The sequence below is a fragment of the Micromys minutus genome (assembly GCF_963924665.1).
Source record: "Micromys minutus genome assembly, chromosome: 2".
NCBI classification, from domain to species: Eukaryota; Metazoa; Chordata; class Mammalia; order Rodentia; family Muridae; genus Micromys; species Micromys minutus.
This window is the reverse complement of record NC_137971.1, coordinates 49,357,371-49,378,534: the sequence shown is the minus strand read 5'-3', so window position 1 is coordinate 49,378,534 and position 21,164 is coordinate 49,357,371. Positions and strand designations below refer to the sequence as shown.

The 21,164-nt window shown below is 38.9% G+C and overlaps 1 pseudogene across 1 annotated transcript in view; it reads left to right on the top strand.

Annotated features, from left to right (window-relative positions):
• LOC308417584 (RNA-binding protein 42-like) overlaps window positions 1-21,164 on the top strand; it is a 431,329-nt pseudogene that overhangs the window by 389,883 nt on the left and 20,282 nt on the right. The gene's annotated exons all lie outside the window — the stretch shown is intronic.

Below are 21,164 nucleotides of genomic sequence, written 5' to 3'. Positions count from 1 at the left end.
TCCCCCTCTGCAAATAGTTCAAGGCTCTTTTGCATTTTTCTTCTTAGATTCAGTATATCTGGTTTCATGTTGGGCTTCTTGAGCTGCTTGAATTTGAGCTTTGTGCAAGATGACAAATATGGTTCTCTTTACATTTTCTACATACAGACAGCCAGTTATACCACCACCATTTATTGAAGATTTTTTCCATTGTATATTTTTGGCTTCTTTGTCAAAGATAAAGTGTGTGTAATTGTGTGGTTTTATTTCTATGTCATCAATTCTATTCCATAAATTAAACGGTCATTGTACCAATACCATGCAGTTTTTATCACTATCGCTCTGTAGTAGAGCTTGATGTCAGGGATGGTGATTCTACCAGCCATTCTTTTATTGTTGAGAACTGTTTTTGCTATTCTCAGTTTTTGTCCCTTTCCAGATGATTTTGAGAATTGATTTTTTCATGTCTTTGAAATATTGTGTTGGGATTCAGCTACAGGAAGAGAATGCAGAAGAGAACCTAACAAAATGGCACCTGCCAAAAAAGCTATAAAATTATCTCAAGATTCCTAGAGACACCAAAGTGTTGGCACCAGAGGGAGGCCTGGGGGAGGTTTGCTGGGAGCAGAGGGAGAGGCCACCTGGAACTCACAGGGCACAAGTGAAGGTGCTGTCTGGGAGCGCACACTTCTCACCCAAGACTAGACTCAACCCAGTTTCATCAGGACTGGAGGCCTGCCCACAGTTTGCTAAATACCTAGAAGAGCTACAGGAGGGCTCTCACTCCTGACCACAGGGGCGAGTCCACATTCCCTCCCCACTGTCTATCTTGGAAGAGGCCACCCAGAACTCTCAGGGTGCAGGGGACAGTGCTGTCTGGAAACACACACTTCCAGCCCAAAGAAAGAGCTGGCCCAGTTGTATCAGGACTGGGCACTGCCTTTGGAACACCAAGCCTACCCAGAGAACTTAACATCCAGAAACAATCTCCCTCTGGTGGGATTGTAAACTGAATTAACTACTCTGGAAATTAGTCTGGTGGTTCCTCAGAAAATTGGACATAGTACTACCTGAGGACCCAGCTGTACCACTTCTTGGCATATATCCAAAAGATGCTCCAACATATAACAAGGATACATACTCCACTATGTTCATAGAAATATTACTTATATTAGCCAGAATCTGGAAAGAACCCAAGTTTCTTCAACAAAGGAATGGATACAGAAATTGTGTTACATATACTTAATGTAGTACTACTCGGCCATTAAAAATCATTGGACTGATTCTGAATTTTATGTGTTAATTTTATGTTTAGCTACTTGGAAGGTCTAAGAATATTCTAATCTAAGAGTGTGTAAGGTTTATTAGAGCTGAGAGTTTCTGGTAGAGCTCTGGGGTCTTTTTCCTGAAGCCACCAGCAATCAGCAGATGACTCTTTTTTTTTTTTTTTTTTTTTTTTTTTTTTGTCTGTACACTTGGGGATAGCCATTCCCTAAAGAGTGACTCATAATAACTGGGTAAACAAAAGGCTTTGTTTGTGAAGCAGTGTTTATATAGACAATAAAAAAAAACGCAAATCTCAAGTCACTAGTGTTTCTGATCTTAAAATTTCTTTTTTCAAAAATGACTTGCTTCAGGCTTCCAAGTGCAGTTCAAAAACTGTACATTGCAAATACACATATACAGGAAGGAAGGAAGGAAGGAAGGAAGGAAGGAAGGAAGGAAGGAAAGAAGGAAGAAAGGAAGGAAGGAAGAAAAGAAAGAAGGAAGGAAGGAAGGAAGGGAGGGAGGAAAGAAGGGAGGAAGGAAGAAAAGGAGGAAAGAAGGAAGGAGGAAAGGAAGGGGGAAGAAAGGAAGGAAGGATGGAAGGACAGAAGGACAGAAGGACAGAAGGAAAAAAGGGTAGGCCAAACATCCAATTACCATAAGGTCCATTTTATCCCATTGAAATCTTTGCTTCTGCTTTATAATCTACTAAAAAAAGAGGCATAAATTAGCCAAACATGGAAATTAAACCATTAAGTTACAAAGGAAACATAATTTGATCTATGTTGACTGAATATTTACTTAATTTCTGTTTTTCCAGTGTTATGTTGTTGGAATTTACAAATAATCTCTCTTTTAAATATTGTTTCTGCTGTTGTCATGTTAATAGTTACAAGCTTTGTGAGATCGCCTGAGGCAAGACCAGTGATCCTCACCCTGTATAAATAACACTGGTCCCCATGGGCTATGATAGAGTTCATTTGCTCAGCATTTGCTACATCTAAAAGCAAACTGAGCACCATGAGGCTGAGCCTGTGTCTTTTCCTGACCATTTTGGCAATTTGTTGCTATGAAGGTGAGCATTATTTATGATTAATCCAGCCACTGCTCCTGGTAAGTTTGTCCCTTTGAACAGTTGGTACTTTTCTGTGTCACATGGTTGGGGAAGACTGATATTCTAAAATTTCTCCCAACCTCTTTTATTAGCTCTTCAAAAGAACAAAAACTGCAGGTATATTTAGCTAATCTTCTCTTGCTTTGATGGGGTAGAGGATTTGTAAAACAACCAAAAAGAACATTAGGAACAACGTTCAGGAAATAAAGTTTATTAAAGGGATTCTATTTGTTGTATTATTTTTCATTTTCTTGTGTTGGAAAACAATTTTTAAAAAGCTCTCCATTCCTAATAATCAATGTTCTCTGAATCTGTGAACAATGAATTTTCAAATCTTTCAACTAGACTCTAAGCATAAGCAAGCCTGTGCAGTCTGATCAGTTTCTTGGGGTTCTACTAATAATGGTGATAAAAACAGTGTGGTCATTACCAGTAAGATGTTTGTTTTTCTTATATTAATAAATTTTTCACAGACAATCCATTTGCAAAACATTTCTACATATGCTGTGCCTTAAAAGTTAACTAAGTCTCATGGGCAATTACTCTGTTTCCTTTCCGCATCTCCTCCTGTCTTCCTGGCTACCCCTTATCCTATAGCCTACAACATTTTCCTACAGTTGATGGAATCTGTGTAAGTCTTATGTCAGACACTGTTCAGGCACCTCCTAGGTATAGTATTTACATGTTCTTGGGAAAACTAGCTCTGGTGACACATTCCTGTGATCCAAGCTAGATGAGGTTAAATATTAGAAAAGACAATTTCTTCAGTTTTTATGGGGACAATCATCATATGTCTTTACAATCCATAAGGTAGGTGTCAGTTTGCCCTGTCAACCTCCCTAGAAGTGAATTTGAGCATCACTGAGCAAAAACAAAGCCTTCATCGGATTCTCAGGTGCACCTGGGTGTGATTCAAAACTGATCAACTCATATATCTTTTCACCTTGAACTGTGTCTAATGCCATGACCTAATTCTGTCAATTTCAAATTGTTACCTCTCTACACATAAGGAGTCTACTCACTTTTTACCTTTCTCTTATAAAATTCTGATTTTCATGTCAAATTTGACAACACAGAAAATTCTATTTTCAACTTTTCAAGATTCAAAAATGCTACTGGATTTGAAGTTAAACCTGAAACTTTTAATGCTAAAAATGAAAATTTCAGGAAACCATAGAAGACTGGGGAGTTGTGGGTGTGGACTAAGATACAGAAACAGAAGGAGCCAGCAGTAATGTTCCTTCAGTCCCTTGCTATGTGGTCTTCGGGATTTCATACAGGAACAGGCGGGGAGCATAATAGCTTCCATAACCTGTCCAGTCTGCAGTCTCAAGTCAGAGAAATTCAAAAATAATTAAAAATAAAAAGGAACCGGGGGCCTTTAATACCAGCACTTGGGGAGCATAGGTAGGTGGGTTTCCATGTGTTTGAGTCTCAAAAGTAGAATGGTCTACAAAGTGAGTTTCAGGACAGCCAGTACTACATGGAGAAACCCTGTCTAGAAAAAAAAAAGCAAAACAAAACAAAAAAGTTGTTTCCATTAACTAAACTTTCACTCTTTCTGCTTACACTTTCCAGCTAATGCTGGCTTGGTCTGTGAAGCTGCTAAGAATGAAACTATAGGCTTCTTACTACACCCTAAAAAACTACTGAAGACGGAACTTGAGAAATTCGATGCATCTCCAAAGGCTGTTAAAGCAGTACTGGAAGTGAAGAGATGTGTAAACCTAATAAGATTTGGAGACAGATTTTCAATGGGATCCATACTGGTATGTTCATATTGCTTTACACCCTCAGGAGGCCACAAATGAAGTTGATGTGGCATTCTCTTAGAAACACATGGATGGGGGAGAGCTACATGACATCAGTGGTAGGTTGGTTCAGGAATACACTGGCTGATATCAGTTCATTTGTGAACAGGTCCAGGATAGTTGCCTAATTCTACAGTTTTACCCTAGATACTTTTGTAGCATCCTAACAATGACAAAAAGGGTCCTACAAAAGTAGGTTTTATGGATAACTCTACTGTCAATCTGCTAGGGACTTTGATGAAGTTTATATCTGCACAATGAGTGGATATTATCTATATTGAATACTATGGGAGATATTGGTAAATGAAAAATCCCACAGATGGTAGAAAGGGACCCAGAGACAACCTCCTTAAGATCAAAAGATGGGTAGGATACATTTCTCTGTCAAATTTGTTCACACTGCCAGGAGCCTGAGAGCCTCCTATTTCCAATACTTCATACCCACATCTGCCCTGGATCTGCCCTGGTTATCCCACTGGAAGGAAAGTACAGGCCACAATGTTAAATCATCTAAGGAAGGCTGGGGAACTGTAACCCACTCCATTCCCTCCTAATCACCGAGAACTAGGGATCTGAGCAAAGCTGTTGAGTCCATTCACGTTGTTGTCACCTGAATCTGGAACGAGCTTCCACTAATATGCATTATTTGGTTTTATTTCCATGAGCACACTTTACGTTTTTTGTCTTTCTTAATTTGTTACCATTTCTTCTCCAGGAGCTGCCTGACTCACCTCACCTTTCTTCCCTTGCTTTCTGTTTATTTACAGGTAAAAATATTTTTGACATGTGATTTGAAAGTATGGTTACACATGAAATTTCCTGGCAACCCTTGGTTTTTATAAATTAACTGACTCTTGCTGCTCAGTGTGAAGGTTTCAACATCTTGCACTAATAAATTACTCTCTTGGCATATTAACATCTGTCTGTTATTATCCTAAGTCTTGTGTCTTACATTTAATTAGTTTTGATTTTTAAAAATGTATTTTCAGTGATGGTAATAAGTTACAGAGATCATCTCTATCAACATGACTATCAAGCCTGAGGTTCAGGCATCAGGAACAATGCCCTGTAAGGAAGTTTGCCATTTCTATGAGACCATAAAGGAAAATGGCCAAAGATTATAACACATTACCCTCTCCTATGGCCACTGTACTAAACTATCTTATTACTACCCCAATATAACATGCGATTCATGGCCTAAATCCTCCAACTGAGTACTTCCCATTAGACCTATGGTAGTACTTAGAACAAGCTCCATATTCTAAAAGAAAAGCCCTGGTTGTCATAATCTTCATTACAATAGATTTATCATACTTTCCATTCCTTTCATAAAAGGCAGAGCAATTCCTCAATAATCCAATATGCAATCTTGTGCCCTAATCAAAACCATATATTTATTTATAATTAATGGATCTTACTGTGGCTTTTAGGAATATTTCCACATTATCTGCCCCAGAAAAACAATCATGGCTTTGTACCATGTCAGGGCACAGGAAAAAAATGAAATAAAAGGAAAAGAGAGGGGGTTAGCCTCCTTTCCACAGCTATCATATCTTTCATGATACTGACAATTCCAGTGTAAGGAAAGTCTTCCACAAAACAAGAACCAGACAAAAAAACACTAAGTTTTTACAAAGTTAAGGGAGTAAACGTGAAATCTATCAGAGAGACTTCAGGGTAATGTGTCAGACAAGAAGCTGCTTCTTTGTAATCTATGAAGGAGATACAAAAGTGGAAAGGGAGAAAGAAGGAAAAGAAAGGAAAGGGAAGGAGGGGAGGGGAAGTGAGAGGAGAAGAGAGAAGAAGAGAGGAGAGGAGAGGAGAGGAGAGGAGAGGAGAGGAGAGGAGAGAAATTTGCCAAGTGTGGTAGCCTATGCCTTTAATCCCAGTACTCAGGAGGCAAAGGCAGGTAGATCACCGTGAATTCCAGACTACCTTTGTCTATAAAGCATGTTTGAGGCTATCCAGGGCTATATAGTGAGATTCTGTCTCAGAAAGAAGAAGACAGGAGAGAGATAAAGGACCTCCTGACAAGGAGAGAAAAAAAACAGGTGTCAGAAATTCACAAGGGCAGTATCCTTGAAACATGCAAAGAAAAAGATGGCAACTTGCAGAAAAGAAACCAATCACAGGTCACCCCAGCTACATGGCATCTAGGTAGGGGAGTTGAGAGCTTTAATAGTTGAAAGCCTCCACAAATTTATGTTGCTTAGAGTCCTGCAACAGGATAAGCCCAAATCCTCACAAGTTTAAAAACCAGTTGCAAGTCAACATGGGAGTGGGTGATTGGGAGTGGGAGCATCTTCAAGGAAACAAGGGTCGGGGGATGAGAGAGGGGAGAAAAAGGATAACATTTGAAATGAAAATACATAAAATATCCAACCATAAACAAACAAACAAATAAATAAATGAATAAATAAATACCATATTCTTGTGGTCTTCATACAAAAAGGCAACCCTAAGCTTACTCTTCTTATTTCTTTTTAAATTTCCTATAGATATCTTTTTCTAACTTTCTATGTTTGTTTTTGACCCCTATAATACAAATGGAAAATGCAAACCATTTTCCATTTGTATTAACACTTAGTTTTAAAACTCATTTGAAAACTATATAAAATAGTACCCATGGTACCATTATAATTTATACAACCATCAAAAATACACAAGAAAGACTGGAAAATAAATTCAAGTGGATATTGCAGGGTGGATATTAAATAAAGCAGATCACAAGGCAGTTTAATAAATAATTTTCCTGGAAGGGAACAAAGATTACAAACACCTCCTATTTGAAGGTCTATAAACTTTTATAATGTTACAGAGTTAGGTCACCCACATTTTTGTTGTTGTTCCTAACTGATTGATTTCAACTCCAATTTTGATTATTTTGTTTTCTTTTTTTTTTACAACTCAATTAGATAAATTTTAATTTAAAAAACTGATACATGAGAAAAGTTTTTCCAATATGACTTTACACCCATGTATACCTAGTGCCCGAGGAAGTCAGAAGCATGCATCAAATTTCTTGGAATTGGAATCATGGTTAATCTGTATCATTCCAAGTAGATGCTGGGAAGCAAATTTGCATTTCCATCCTAAGCAGTATCACTGAGAAAACAGTCCAGGTTCAAAAAATGTCTATAACACATGAGATAACAAGACTCCATTACTCCTTGTGTGTTTTAACTGATAAGAACCTCCAGTATGAGCTCATGGTCACATGAGGGTTTTATAGATTTATATATTTTTTGTAAACAAACTCTCTCTATATATTCATATTTTCTTTTGGGAATACAATTCTCATGATGAACTGAATTTTTTATTTAGTTTATGTTTTGGTGTGTTTTGTGTTCTTTGTTTGCTATTTGAGGATGGTTATTTCTACATACTCAATGACATACTATATGAACTAGATGGACTCAAATTCAATATGGTATTGTTCCAATTTCTTCTATGGAAGAGAGGAATCAAACACAGAAAGGTCTTCTTCCAATTTCTCCTATTTCCAATATCTGTCTTTTTTTTTTTTTTTTTTTTTTTTTTTTTTTGTGGATGAATCCGATTTCCACTATGCCTCTTCATTGTTTACTTTTTTCTGGAGATTTCAGGTGTACTTTTAAATTGCTTGTGTGAAAACATTCACATTTCTTTATGAGAAAACTTAGTGCTATGAATTTTCCTCTTAGAACTGCTTTCATTATATTTGGATATGTTGTGCTATCGTTTTCATTGAATTCTAGAAAGTTTTTAATTTTTTTCTTTATTTCTTCTCTGACCCAGTGATCATTGAGTAGGAAGTTGTTCAATTTCCATGAGTGTTTATGCTTTATGCTGTTTCTGTTGTTGAATTTCAGCTTTAATCCATGCTGGTCTGATAAGATACAGGGCATTATTTCAATTATCTTGTATCTGTTAGGGCTTGCTTTGTGACCAACTATATAGTCAGTTTTGGAGAAGGATCCATGAGGTGCTAAGAAGAAGGTATATTCTTTTGTGTTTGGGTGAAATATTCTATAAATGTCTCAGGTTCATTTTATTCATAAGATCTGTAACTTTCATTAGTTCTTGTTTAGTTTTTATCTGGAAGACCATAGACCTGTTAATTAGTGAGAGTGGGGTATTGAATCCTCCCACTCTTAATGTGTGTGGTTAAATGTACAATTTAAGCTATAACAATGTTTTTTTTTAAAATGTAGATGTCATTGTGTTTGGAGCATAGACATTCAGAATTGAGAAGTCACCTTGGTAGATTTTTCCTTTGATGAGTGTGAAGGGTCCTTCCCTGTCTCCTTTGATTAATTTTGGTTGAAAGTCTATTTTATTAGATATTACGATGGCTACTTGAGCTTGATGCTTGGCTCTGTTTACTTGGAGAACATTTTCCACCCCTTTACTCTGAGGTAATGTTTATCTTCATTGTTGAGGTGTGCTTCTTGTTTGCAACAAAATCATGAATCCTGTTTTGGCATCCATTCTGTTAGTCTGCTATTGGAGAATTGAGTCCATTGATATGGAGAAATATTAGTGACTAGTGATTGTTATTTCCTGTTATTTTAATGTTGTTGGTGTTAGTATGGGGGTGGAATTACTTATTTCCTGTGGGTGTTTTTTGGGGGGTGAACTTTATTGGTGGTATTCAAGAGTAGGGAGCACTCCCTAGACCCCTCGTGTTATTATGGGGGTCTGGGATAGAAATTGTGAGGGAGATGCTCAGTGTTGAGGGCCAAGTTAAAACAGTGACTCCTCAGCAACTGAGAGCCTCTCTCTTGATCTCAGTGTCCTTGCTGGAGTGAGCAGTCTAGGGCTTCTTACTCCTTGGAGGACATGTAGGCCATGGGGTTCACCACCCTGTTGCTGTAGCCATATTCATTGCCATACCAGGAAATGACCTTTACAAAGTTCTCATTGAGAGAAATGCAAGCCCCACCATCAAAAGTGAAAGAGTGGGAGTTTTTGTTTAAGTTACATGATACAACCTAGTCCTCAGTGTAGCCCAGGATGCCCTTTAGACCCTTGGATACCTGCTTCACTACCTTCTTGATGTCATCATACTTAACAGGTTTCTCAGGCAGCATGTCAGATCCACAATGGATACATTGTGGGTTGGAACACAGAAGGCCATGCCAGTGAGCTTGTGATCAGCTCTGGGATAACCTTACCCACAGCCCTGGCAGCACCAGTAGATGCAGGGATGATGTTCTAGGCTGCCCCACTGCCATCACATCACAGCTTTTCAGAGGGCCCATCCACAGTCTTCTGTGTAGTAGTGATGGTATGAACTGTGGTCATGAGCCCTTCCACAATGCCAAAGTTGTCATGGATGACCTTAGCCAGGGGGGCCTAAGCAGTTAGTGGTGCAGGATGCATTTCTGACAATCTTGAGGGAGTTGTCATATTTCTCATAGTTCACACTCATCACAAACATGGAGGCATCGCCAAAGGGGCAGAAATGATGACCCTTTTGGCCCCACCCTTCAAGTGGGCCCCGGCCTTCTCCATGGTGGTGAAGATGCCAATAGACTCCACAACATACACAGCACCAGCACCACCCCATTTGACATTAGTGGAATCTCACTCCTGGAAGATGGTGATGGGCTTCTCATTGATGACACTCCACAAAATGTCTACACTATAAACTCAGAGCCTAATTATATGATATAATTTGCCCACCAAAACAAGACAAATCATTCTATACAAGTCTATCCCTTATAAAATATATATTACCAGGACTGGTGACCTGCCTATAGGTTGCTGGGTGCTTGGAAGAGCTGCAGAAGTGCTCTCACTCCTGAGTACAGGGATGAGTCCACATCCCCCCCCACACACACTGTCTATACTTCGAAAAGCCACCCAGAACCCTCAGGGCACAGGTGACAATGCTGCCTGGAAACATATACTTCAGGCCCAAGGTAAGAGCTGGCCCACTTGCATCAGGACTGGGCACTGCCTTTAAAACTCACAGCATACCCAGAGAGCTTAACACCCAGGAAAAATCTTCCTCTGGAGACCACAGGCCCACAGACCCACACGAGAGACAAGCTCCAGTAAGAGACAACAAGATCACGGAGGACCACCTATATCAAGATGGCAAAGGGGAAGCACAAAAAACTAAGAAACAGAAATCAAAACAACCTGGCATATTCAAAACCCAGTTTTCCCACCACGGCCAATAGTGAATATCACAATTTACCAGTAAAACAAGATCTAGACTTAAAATCATACTTCATGATGATAATGGATATCCTCAAGAAGAACATAAATAACACAATAAAAGAAGTACAGGAAAGACAAGACAACACATGCAAACAAGTTGGGGTTCTTAAAGAGGAAACACAAAAAAACCCACAAAATTCACTTAAAGAGCTAAAAGAAAGCACAAACAAACAGGTGAAGGAACTGAAAAGAAAATAGAAACAATAAAGAAATCACAAAAGGAGACAACCCTGAAGTTGGAAAACATAGGGAAGACATCAAGAGTCATATATGCAAGCATCAACAGCAAAATACAAAGATGGAGAAGAGAATCTAAGGAGCAGAAGATATCATAGAAATCATTGACACAACAGTCAAAAAAATGCAAAAATTAAAGATTCTAACCCAAAATATTCAGAAAATCTAGGACTCAATGAGAAGACAAACCTAGGGATAATAGGTGCGAAAGAGAGTGAAGACTCCCACCTAAAAGGCCCTGAAAATATCTTAAATAAAATTATAGAAGAAAACTTCCCTAACCTAAAGAATGAGATGACAACGAACATACAAGAAAGCTACAAAACTCCAAATATATTGGACCCGAAAAGGAATTCTTCCCAACACATAATAGGCAAAACAACAAATGTTCAAAACAAAGAAAGAATACTAAAAGCAGTAAGAAAAAATGGACATGTAACATATAAAGGTAGACTACTCAGAATTACACCAGACTTCTCAACACAGACTATGAAACCTAGATGATCCTGGATAGACATCATACAGAAACTAAGAGAACATAAATGCCAGCCCAGGCTACTATATCCTGCAAAACTCTCAATTACCATAGATGGAGAGACCAAGATATCCCACGACAAAACCAAATGTACCCAATATCTGACCATAAATCTAGTCCTACAAAGGATAATAGATGGAAAAACCCAAATCAAGGAGGAAGACTACACCCTAGAAAAAGCAAAAAAAGAAAAAAAACTATGCAAGAAAACCTCTAACAACAAAAATAACAGGAAAAAACAATCACTATTCCTTAGTATCTCTTAACATCAATGGACTCAATTCCCCAATAAAGAGATATAGACTATTAGACTGGATACATAAACAGGATCCAGCATTTTGCTGCATACAGAAAACTCATCTTAACAGTAAAGACAGGCACTACGTCAGAGTAAAAGGCTCAGAGGCCATTCCAAGCCCCAAGAAACAAGCTGGACTAGCCTTTCTAATATCGAATAAAATAAATTTTTAATCAAAAGTTATCAAAATAGATGAGGAAGGACACTTTTTACTCATCACGGAACTATAAAGATGAATTCGCAATCCTGAATATCAATGCTCCAAATACAAGTAACCCACATTCTTAAAGAAACCCTAATAAAGCTCAAAGCATATATTGCACCACATATAATAATAGTGGGAGACTTCAAAACTCACTCTCACCAATGGACAGATCATGGAAGCAGAAAGTGAACAGAGACACAGAGAAACTAACAGAGATTATGAACCAATTGGAATTAACAGACATCTACAGGACATTTCATTCTAAAACAAAGAAATATAATTTCTTCTCAGCACCTCACAGCACCTTCTCCAAAATTGACCATATAGCCGGTCAAAACAAAAAATTGAAATACTGCCATGCATCCTATCAGATCACCATGGACTAAGACTGGTCTTTAGTGACAACAATGACAACAAAAACTCACATACACTTGGAAGCTGAACAATGTGCTACTCAATGAAAACATGGTCAAGAAAAAAATAAAGAAAAAATTAAGGTCTTTTTGGAATTTAATGAAAATGAAAGCACAATATACTGAAACCTATGGGATGCAATGAAAGCAGTACTAAGAGGAAAACCCATAGCTCTGAGTGTCTCCAAAAATAAATAAATAAATAAATAAAAACTGGAGGGAGCATACACAACCAGCTTCACAGCACAACTGAAATCTCTAGAACAAAGAGAACCTGATACACCCAAGAGGAATAGATGGCAGGAAATAATCAAACTCAGAGCTGAAATCAAGCAAGTAGAAATAAAAAGAACTATACAAAGAATCAACAAAACTAGGAGCTGGTTCTTTGAGAAAATCAACAAGATTGATAAACCCTACCCATACTAACTAGAGGATACAAAGAGAGTATCCAAATTTAAAACTCAGAAATGAAAGAGAAGACATAACAACAGAAAAAGGAGAAATTCAAGAAATCAACAGATCCTAGAACAAAAGTTTATACTCAACAAAACTAGAAAATCTGGAGGAAACGGACAAATTTCTAGACATATAGCGGATACCAAAGTTAAATAAAGATCAGATAAACCTTCTGAAAAATCCCATAACACCTAAAGAAATAGAAGCAGTCATCAAAAGCCTCCCAAACAAAAAAAGGCCAGGACAAGATGAGTTCAGTGCAGAATTCTATCAGGCCTTCATAGAAGACCAAATACCAATACTCTCCAAACTATTCCACAAAATAGAAACAGAGAAAACACTACCTAACTCATTCTTCAAAGACACAATTACTCTCATTCCTAAACTACACAAAAACCCTACAAGGAAAGAGAACTTCAGACCAATCTGACTTATGAATATTGACGCAAAAATACTCAACAAAATTCTTGCAAACTGAATCCAAGAACACATCAAAACAATCGTTCACCAGGATCAAGTAGGCTTCATCCCTGGAATGTAGGGATGGTTCAATATATGAAAATCCATCAGTGTAATTCACCATATGAACAAACTCATGTAAAAAACCACATGATTATCTCACTACATTCTGAGAAAGCGTTTGACAAAATTCAACATGCCTTTATGTTAAAAGTCTTGGAAAGGGCGGACGCGGAGCAGAGCCTGGCCTACCTGTCACCCAGATCGGCAGCATATAGAGGCTGAGCAACTGCGATTGGGAGCAGAAAATTAGAACTTATGTTTCCACCCGGAGGCGACTTCCAGACGCAGAGCAGAGCCTGGCCTACCTGCCACGCGGAACGGCGGCTCATAGAGCCTGAGCAACTGGTGAGTGGGAGACCTAGACCGCAGGGGAGCAGAAAGATCTCTGTGGAGTACACAAGGAAAGTGCACCCCCTGCCTTGCCCTGCCCTGCCGTGCCTGATCCAGCAAACAGAAACAGAAAGTTGGAACTTCTGCTCACACCCGACAATTCTGAGGCATAAAACATGGCTCGAGCCATCTGACACCTCAACCAGTGGAGAACCAGGGTCACAGACCAGATACAAGAGAAAGGCAAGAACATATCACTGAAAACAAAATGGCAAGAGGAAAGAGAAAGAGTATATTCCAAGGGAACCAAGACAATCTAGCAACACCAGAGCCCAGCTCTCCCATAACAGCAAACATTGGAACTCCAAACACTCCAGAAAAAGAAGACACAGACCTGAAATCATGCCTCAAGATGCTGATAGAGTTACTTAAACAAGAAAGGGAGGAAAAGCAAAAAGATTCAGAAGCTTTTAAAGAAGAAACAAGAAAAACACTCAAAGAACTCAAAGAATGAGAGGAAAACAGAACCAAAGAAATAAAGGAATGGAAGAGGGAAATTAAAACAGAGATTGACACAATAAAGAAAACACTAAAAAAGATAAGCCTAGAGTCAGAACACCAAAAAAAGAAATCAGGAGTCACAGAAGCAAGCATTTCCAATAGATTACAAGAGATCGAAGAGAGAATCTCAGGGGCAGAAGACAACATTGCAAACATAGACAAAACAGCCAGAGAAGATGCAAAAAACAAAAAGCTCCTAACCCAAAATGTCCAGGAAATTCAAGACACAATGAGAAGACCGAACCTAAGGATAATAGGAATAGAAGAGGGAGAAGAGTATAAAACTAAGGGGCACAGTAAATATCTTCAACAAAATTATAGAAGAAAACTTCCCTACCCTCAAGAATGAGATGACCACGAGCATAAAAGAAGCCTTCAGAACTCCAAATAGGTTGGACCAGAAAAGAAATACCTCCCGACACATAATAGTAAAAACATCAAGCGCCCAAAGTAAAGAAAGAATACTAAAAGCAGTAAGGAAAAACGGTCAAGTAACATATAAAGGAAGACCAATCAGACTCACACCCGATTTCTCAACAGAGACTATGAAAGCTAGAAGAGCCTGGACAGACATCATGCACTCCTTAAGAGAGCAAATGTGCCAGCCTAAACTGCTATACCCAGCAAAACTATCAATCACCATCGATGGAGAAACAAAGATATTTCAAGACAAATAAAAATTCACACAATATCTGACCACAAACCCAGCACTACAACAAATTATAGGTGGAAAACCCAATACAATGAGGGAAAATACAGCCTACTAAGAACAAGAAAACTCCTAAACAAAAAAACTAAAAGAAGAAAAAAACACAGACACAACTCAACCCAAAAAAGCAGTAATGGCAGGAAACAAAAAAAACTATTCCTTGATATCTATTAACATAAATGGTCTTAACTCCCCAATAAAGAGACAGAGACTATCAGACTGGATACATAAACAAAATCCAGCCTTTTGATGCATACAGGAAACTCATCTCAGAGACAAAGACAGACACTATCTCAGAGTAAAAGGGTAGGAAAAAAACTTCGAAGCAAACAGCTCCAAGAAGCAAGCTGGAGTGGCTATTCTAATATCGAATAAAGTAAATTTCCAACCAAAAGTTATCAAAAAAGATAAGGAAGAACACTTTTTACTCATTACCGGGAAAATCTGTCAGGAGGAACTCTAAATCCTTAACTTATATGCTCCAAATAAAAAATCACCCACATTCATAAAAGAAACCCTACTAAAGCTCAAAAAATACATTTCAGCCCACACAATAATAGTGGGAGACTTTAATACCCCACTCTCACCAATGGACAGATCAGAGAAACAGAAACTGAACAAGGACACTGCAAAACTAGCAGAGACTTTGAACCAACTAGAATTAATAAATATATATATAGAACATACTATCCCAAAGTAAAAGAATACACCTTCTTCTCACCACCCCATGGCACCTTCTCGAAAATTGACCACATAATTGGACACAGAACAAGCCTCCATCGATATAAGAACATTGAAATACTCCCATGCATCCTTTCAGATCACCATGGGCTACAGCTGGTCTTTAACAACAACAAAGACAACAAAAAGCCCACATACACAAGGAAACTAAACAATGCTCTGTTAAAGGATAGCAGGGTCAAAGAAGAAATAAAGAAAGAAATTAAAAATTTTCTAGAATTCAATGAAAACGAAAACACTACATACTCAAACCTATGAGATGCAATGAAAGCAGTATTGAGAGGAAAACTCATAGCCCTAAGTGCTTCCAAAAAGAAACTGGAGAGAGCTAACATCAGCAACCTCACAGCACAGCTAAAAGCCCTAGAACAAAAGAAAGCAGATATACCCAAAAAGAGTAGACGGCAAGAAATAATCAAAATTAGGGCAGAAATGGACCAAATAGAAACAAAAAGAACCATTGAAAAAATCAACAAAACCAAGAGTTGGTTCTTTGAGAAAATCAACAAGATTGATAAACCCCTAGCAAGACTAACTAGAGGGCAAAGAGAGAGTATCCAAATTAATAAAATCAGAAAGGAAAGTGGGGACATAACAACTGAAACTGAGGAAATTCAAGAAATCATCAGATCCTACTACAAAAACTTATACTCCACAAAATTGGAAAATCTGGAGGAAATGGATGAATTCCTAGACAGATACAAGGTCCCAAAGTTAAACCAAGACCAAGTACATCATCTAAATAACCCTATAACACCTAAAGAAATAGAAGAAGTCATCAAAAGCCTCCCAACCAAAAAAAGCCAAGGTCCAGACGGGTTCAGTGCAGAATTTTATCAGACTTTTATTGAGGATATAACACCAATACTCGCCAAACTATTCCAAAAGATAGAATCAGATGGAATATTACCTAACTCATTTTTTGAGGCTACAATAACCCTCGTACCTAAACCACACAAAGACCCTACAAGGAAAGAGAACTTCAGACCAATCTCACTTATGAACATTGATGCAAAAATACTCAACAAAATCCTTGCAAACCGAATCCATGAACACATCAAAACGATCATTCACCATGACCAAGTAGGCTTCATCCCTGGGATGCAGGGATGGTTTAACATGATGAAATCCATCAACGTAATCCACCATATAAACAAACTCAAAGACCAAAATCACATGGTCATCTCACTAGATGCTGAGAAAGCATTCGACAAAATCCAACACCCCTTCATGTTAAAAGTCCTGTAAAGAACAAGAATCCATGGCCCATACTTAAACATAATAAAAGCTGTATACAGCAAACCAACAGCCAACATCAAACTTAATGGCGAGAAACTTGAAGCAATCCCACTAAAATCAGGGACTTGACAAGGCTGCCCACTCTCCCCCTAACTATTCAACATAGTACTGGAAGTCCTGGCTGGTGCAATTAGACAGCAAAAGGAGATCAAGGGGATACAAATCAGAAAGGAAGAGATAAAAACATCACTCTTTGCAGATGACATGATAGTGTACTTGAGTGACCCCAAAAATTCCACCAGAGAACTCTTACAGCTGATAAACAAGTTCAGTAAAGTGGCTGGATACAAAATTAACTCAAACAAATCAGTAGCCTTCCTGTACTCAAAGGACAAACATGTAGAGAAATAAATTAGGGAAAACGTACCCTTCACAATCATTACAAAAACTATGAAATACCTTGGTGTGACTCTAACTAAGCAAGTGAAGGACCTGTACAACAAGAACTTCAAACCTCTAAAGAAAGAAATTGAGGAGGATCTCAGAAAATGGAAAGATCTCCCATGCTCATGGATTGGAAAAATCAACATCTTAAAAATGGCCATCCTACCAAAAGCAATCTACAAATTCAATGCAATCCCCATCAAAATTCCAACCCAGTTCTTCATGGAATTTAAAAGATCAATGTGCAACTTCATATGGAATAACAAAAGACCTAGAATAGTGAAATCCATCCTCAACAACAAAAAAACATCTGCAGAAATCACTATCCCTGACCTCGAGCTATATTACAAGGCAATTGTGCTGAAAACTGCATGGTACTGGTACAGAAATAGGCATGTGGATCAATGGAATAGAATAGAAGATCCAGAAATGAGCCGTCATGTATATGGTCACCTGATTTTTGACAAAGGAGCAGTAAACATTTAATGGAAAAAGAACAGCCTATTCAACAAATGGTGCTGGTCCAACTGGCACTCAGCATGCAAAAGAATGAAAATAGACCCGTTCTTATCTCCTTGTACAAAGCTCAAGTGTAAGTGGATCAAAGATCTCCACATTAAACCAGATACACTGAAACTATTAGATGAGAAAGTAGGGAAAACCTTAGAACACATAGGTACAGGAGAAAATTTCCTGAACAAAACACCAGTGGCTGAAGCTCTAAGATCAAAGATTAACAAATGGGACGTAATGAGATTTCAAAGTTTCTGTAAGGCTAAAGACATCGTCAAGAAAACAAAATGGCAACCAACAGAATGGGAAAAGATCTTTACCAACACCACATCAGATAGAGGCCTAATATCCAAGGTGTACAAGGAACTCAAAAAGCTAGACACCAGAGAATCAAATAACCCTATTAAAAAATGGGGTACAGAACTAAACAAAACGTTTTTAGTTGAGGAACACCGAATGGCCGAGAAACACGAGAGGAAGTGCTCGACATCCTTAGCCATCAGGGAAATGCAAATCAAAACAACCCTGAAATACCACCTCACACCAGTCAGATTGCCCAAGATCCAAAACTCAGATGACAGCGGATGCTGGCAAGGCTGCGGAGAAAGAGGAACACTTCTCCACTGTTGGTGGGGTTGCAAGCTAATACAACCACTCTGGAAGTCTGTCTGGCGATATCTCAGAAAATTGGATATAGTACTACCTGAAGACCCAGCTATTCCACTTCTGGGCATATACCACAGAGACACTTCAATACACAACAAAGATATATGCACCACAATGTTCATAGTGGCTCTATTTATAATAGCCAGAAGCTGGAAGGAACCCAGATGTCCTTCAGAAGATGAATGGATACAAAAATTGTGGTACATATACACAATGGAATACTACTCAGCCACCAGAAACAATGACTTAACCAAATTCTTAAGAAAATGGCTGCATCTAGAGAATATCATCCTGAGTGAGATAACCCAGTCACAAAAGAACAGACATAATATGCAGTCACTGATAGTGGGGTGCTAACCCCAGAGGCTTGCACTCACCCAGAAACAACTCACAGACTGTATGAAGTCCAAGAAATAAAGAGAACAAAAAAAAATATACATATATTTACAAAACAAGAAGACTTTGACAATTTCTATGTTGCGTTTTGTTTTGCATGTACTTTACGCTTATTGTAACTATTAGGTTTTCAATGCATACTGTCAAGCCCTTGAAAAAAATCAAGTTGTGATGAAAAAAATATATTCACATGGTTTTATGTAAAAATTATTTTAATGTCTGAAAAAACATTACTGACAAAAATGTATAATTTTAAGCAAAAAATGTTTAAAATCTGTACATTTATCTTTGTTTTGTAAAATAAAGTCGTTTAAAAAAAAAGTCTTGGAAAGGAACAACTGGTGGGTGGGAGACCTGGGCTGCCAGGGAGCAGAGAGATCTCTGAGGTGTGCACACGGAAAGTGCACCGCCTACCTTGCCCTGCCTTGCCCGATCCAGCTCAGGAACAGAAATTTCGAACTTGTTTCCACTTGGTTGCAACTTCAAGACGCAGAGCGGAGCCTGGCCCATCTGCCACCCAGAACGGCAGCTCGTAAAGGCTGAACAACTGTCACCTGGAACAGAACTTAGGAACTTCTGTTTCCACCCGGAGGCGACTTTAGGATGCAGAGCGGAGCCTGGCCCATCTGCCACCCGGAACGGCGGCTCGTAGAGGCTAAGCAACTGGTGGGTTGGAGACCTGGGCTGCCAGAAAGCAGAGAGATCTCTGTGGAGTGCACACAGAAAGTGCACCCCCTACCTTGCCCTGCCCTGCCCTGACCGATCCAGCTACCAGAAACAGAAATTTCGAATTTGTTTCCACCCGGTGGCGACTTCAGGACGAAGAGCGGAGCCTGGCCCATCTGGCACCCAGAACGGCAGCTCGTAAAGGCTGAACAACTGTCACCTGGAACAGAACTTAGGAACTTCTGTTTCCACCCGGAGGCGACTTTAGGATGCAGAGCGGAGCCTGGCCCATCAGCCACCCGAACGGCAGCTCATATAGGCTGAGCAACCGGTGGGTTGGAGACCTGGGCTGCTAGGGAGCAGAGAGATCTCTGTGGAGTGCACACAAGAAGTGCACCCCCTGCCTTGTCCTGCCCCGCCCTGTCTGATCCAACGACCAGGAATAGAACTTTGGAACTTCTGTTCCCACCCAACAACTCTGAGGCATAGAACAGAGCTCGAACCATCTGCCACCTGGACCAGTGGAGATCCAGGGACACAGACCAGATACAAGAGAAAGGCAAGAACATATCACTGACAACAAAATGGCAAGAGGAAAGCGAAAGAGTATATCCCAAGGAAACCAAGACAACCTGGCAACACCAGAACCCAGCTCTCCCATAACAGCAAACATCGGAATTCCAAACACTCCAGAAAAAGAAGACACAGACCTGAAATCATACCTCAAGATGCTGATAGAGATACTTAAACAAAAAAGAGAGGAAAAGCAAAAAGATTCAGAAGCTTTTAAAGAAGAAACAAGAAAAACACTCAAAGAACTCAAAGAACTAGAGGAAAACAGAATCAAAGAGATGGAGGAATGGAAGAGGGAATTTAAAACGGAAATTGACACAATAAAGAAAACAAAAAAAGAGATAACCCTAGAGGTAGAACACCAAAAAAGAAATGAAGAATCACAGAAGCAAGCATTTCCAATAGATTTCAAGAGATGGAAGAGAGAATCTCAGGGGCAGAAGACAACATTGTAAACATACACAAAACAGCCAGAGAAGATGCAAAAAACAAAAAGCTCCTAACCCAAAATGTCCAGGAGATCCAGGACACAATGAGAAGACCGAAGCTAAGGATAATAGGAATAGAAGAGGGAGAAGAGTATCAACTAAGAGGCACAGTATATATCTTCAACAAAATCGTAGTAGAAAACTTCCCTACCCTCAAGAATGAGATGACCAAGAGCATAAAAGAAGCCTTCAGAACTCCAAATAGGTTGGCCCAGAAAAGAAATACCTCCCGACACATAATAGTAAAAACATCAAGTGCCCAAAGCAAAGAAAGAATACTAAATGCAGTGAGGGAAAAAGGTCAGGTAACATATAAAGGAAGGCCAATCAGACTCACACCCGATTTCTCAACAGAGACTACGAAAGTTAGAAGAGCCTGGACAGACATCATGCACACCCTAAGAGAACACAAGTGCCAGCCCAAGCTGCTATACCCAGCAAAACTATCAATCACCATCGATGGAGAGATGAAGATATTTCAAGACAAATCAAAATTTACACAATATCTGACCACAAACCCAGCACTACAACGAATTATAGGTGGAAAACCCAATACAATGAGGGAAAATACAGCCTAGTAAAAACAAGAAAACTCCTAAACAAGAAAAATAAAAGAAGAAAAAGACACAGACACAACTCACCCACAAAAGCAATAATGGCAGGAAACAGAAAAAACTATTCCTTGATATCTATTAACATAAATGGAATCAACTCCCCAATAAAGAGACATAGGCTATCAGACTGGATACATAAACAAAATCCAGCCTTTTGCTGCATACAGGAAACTTA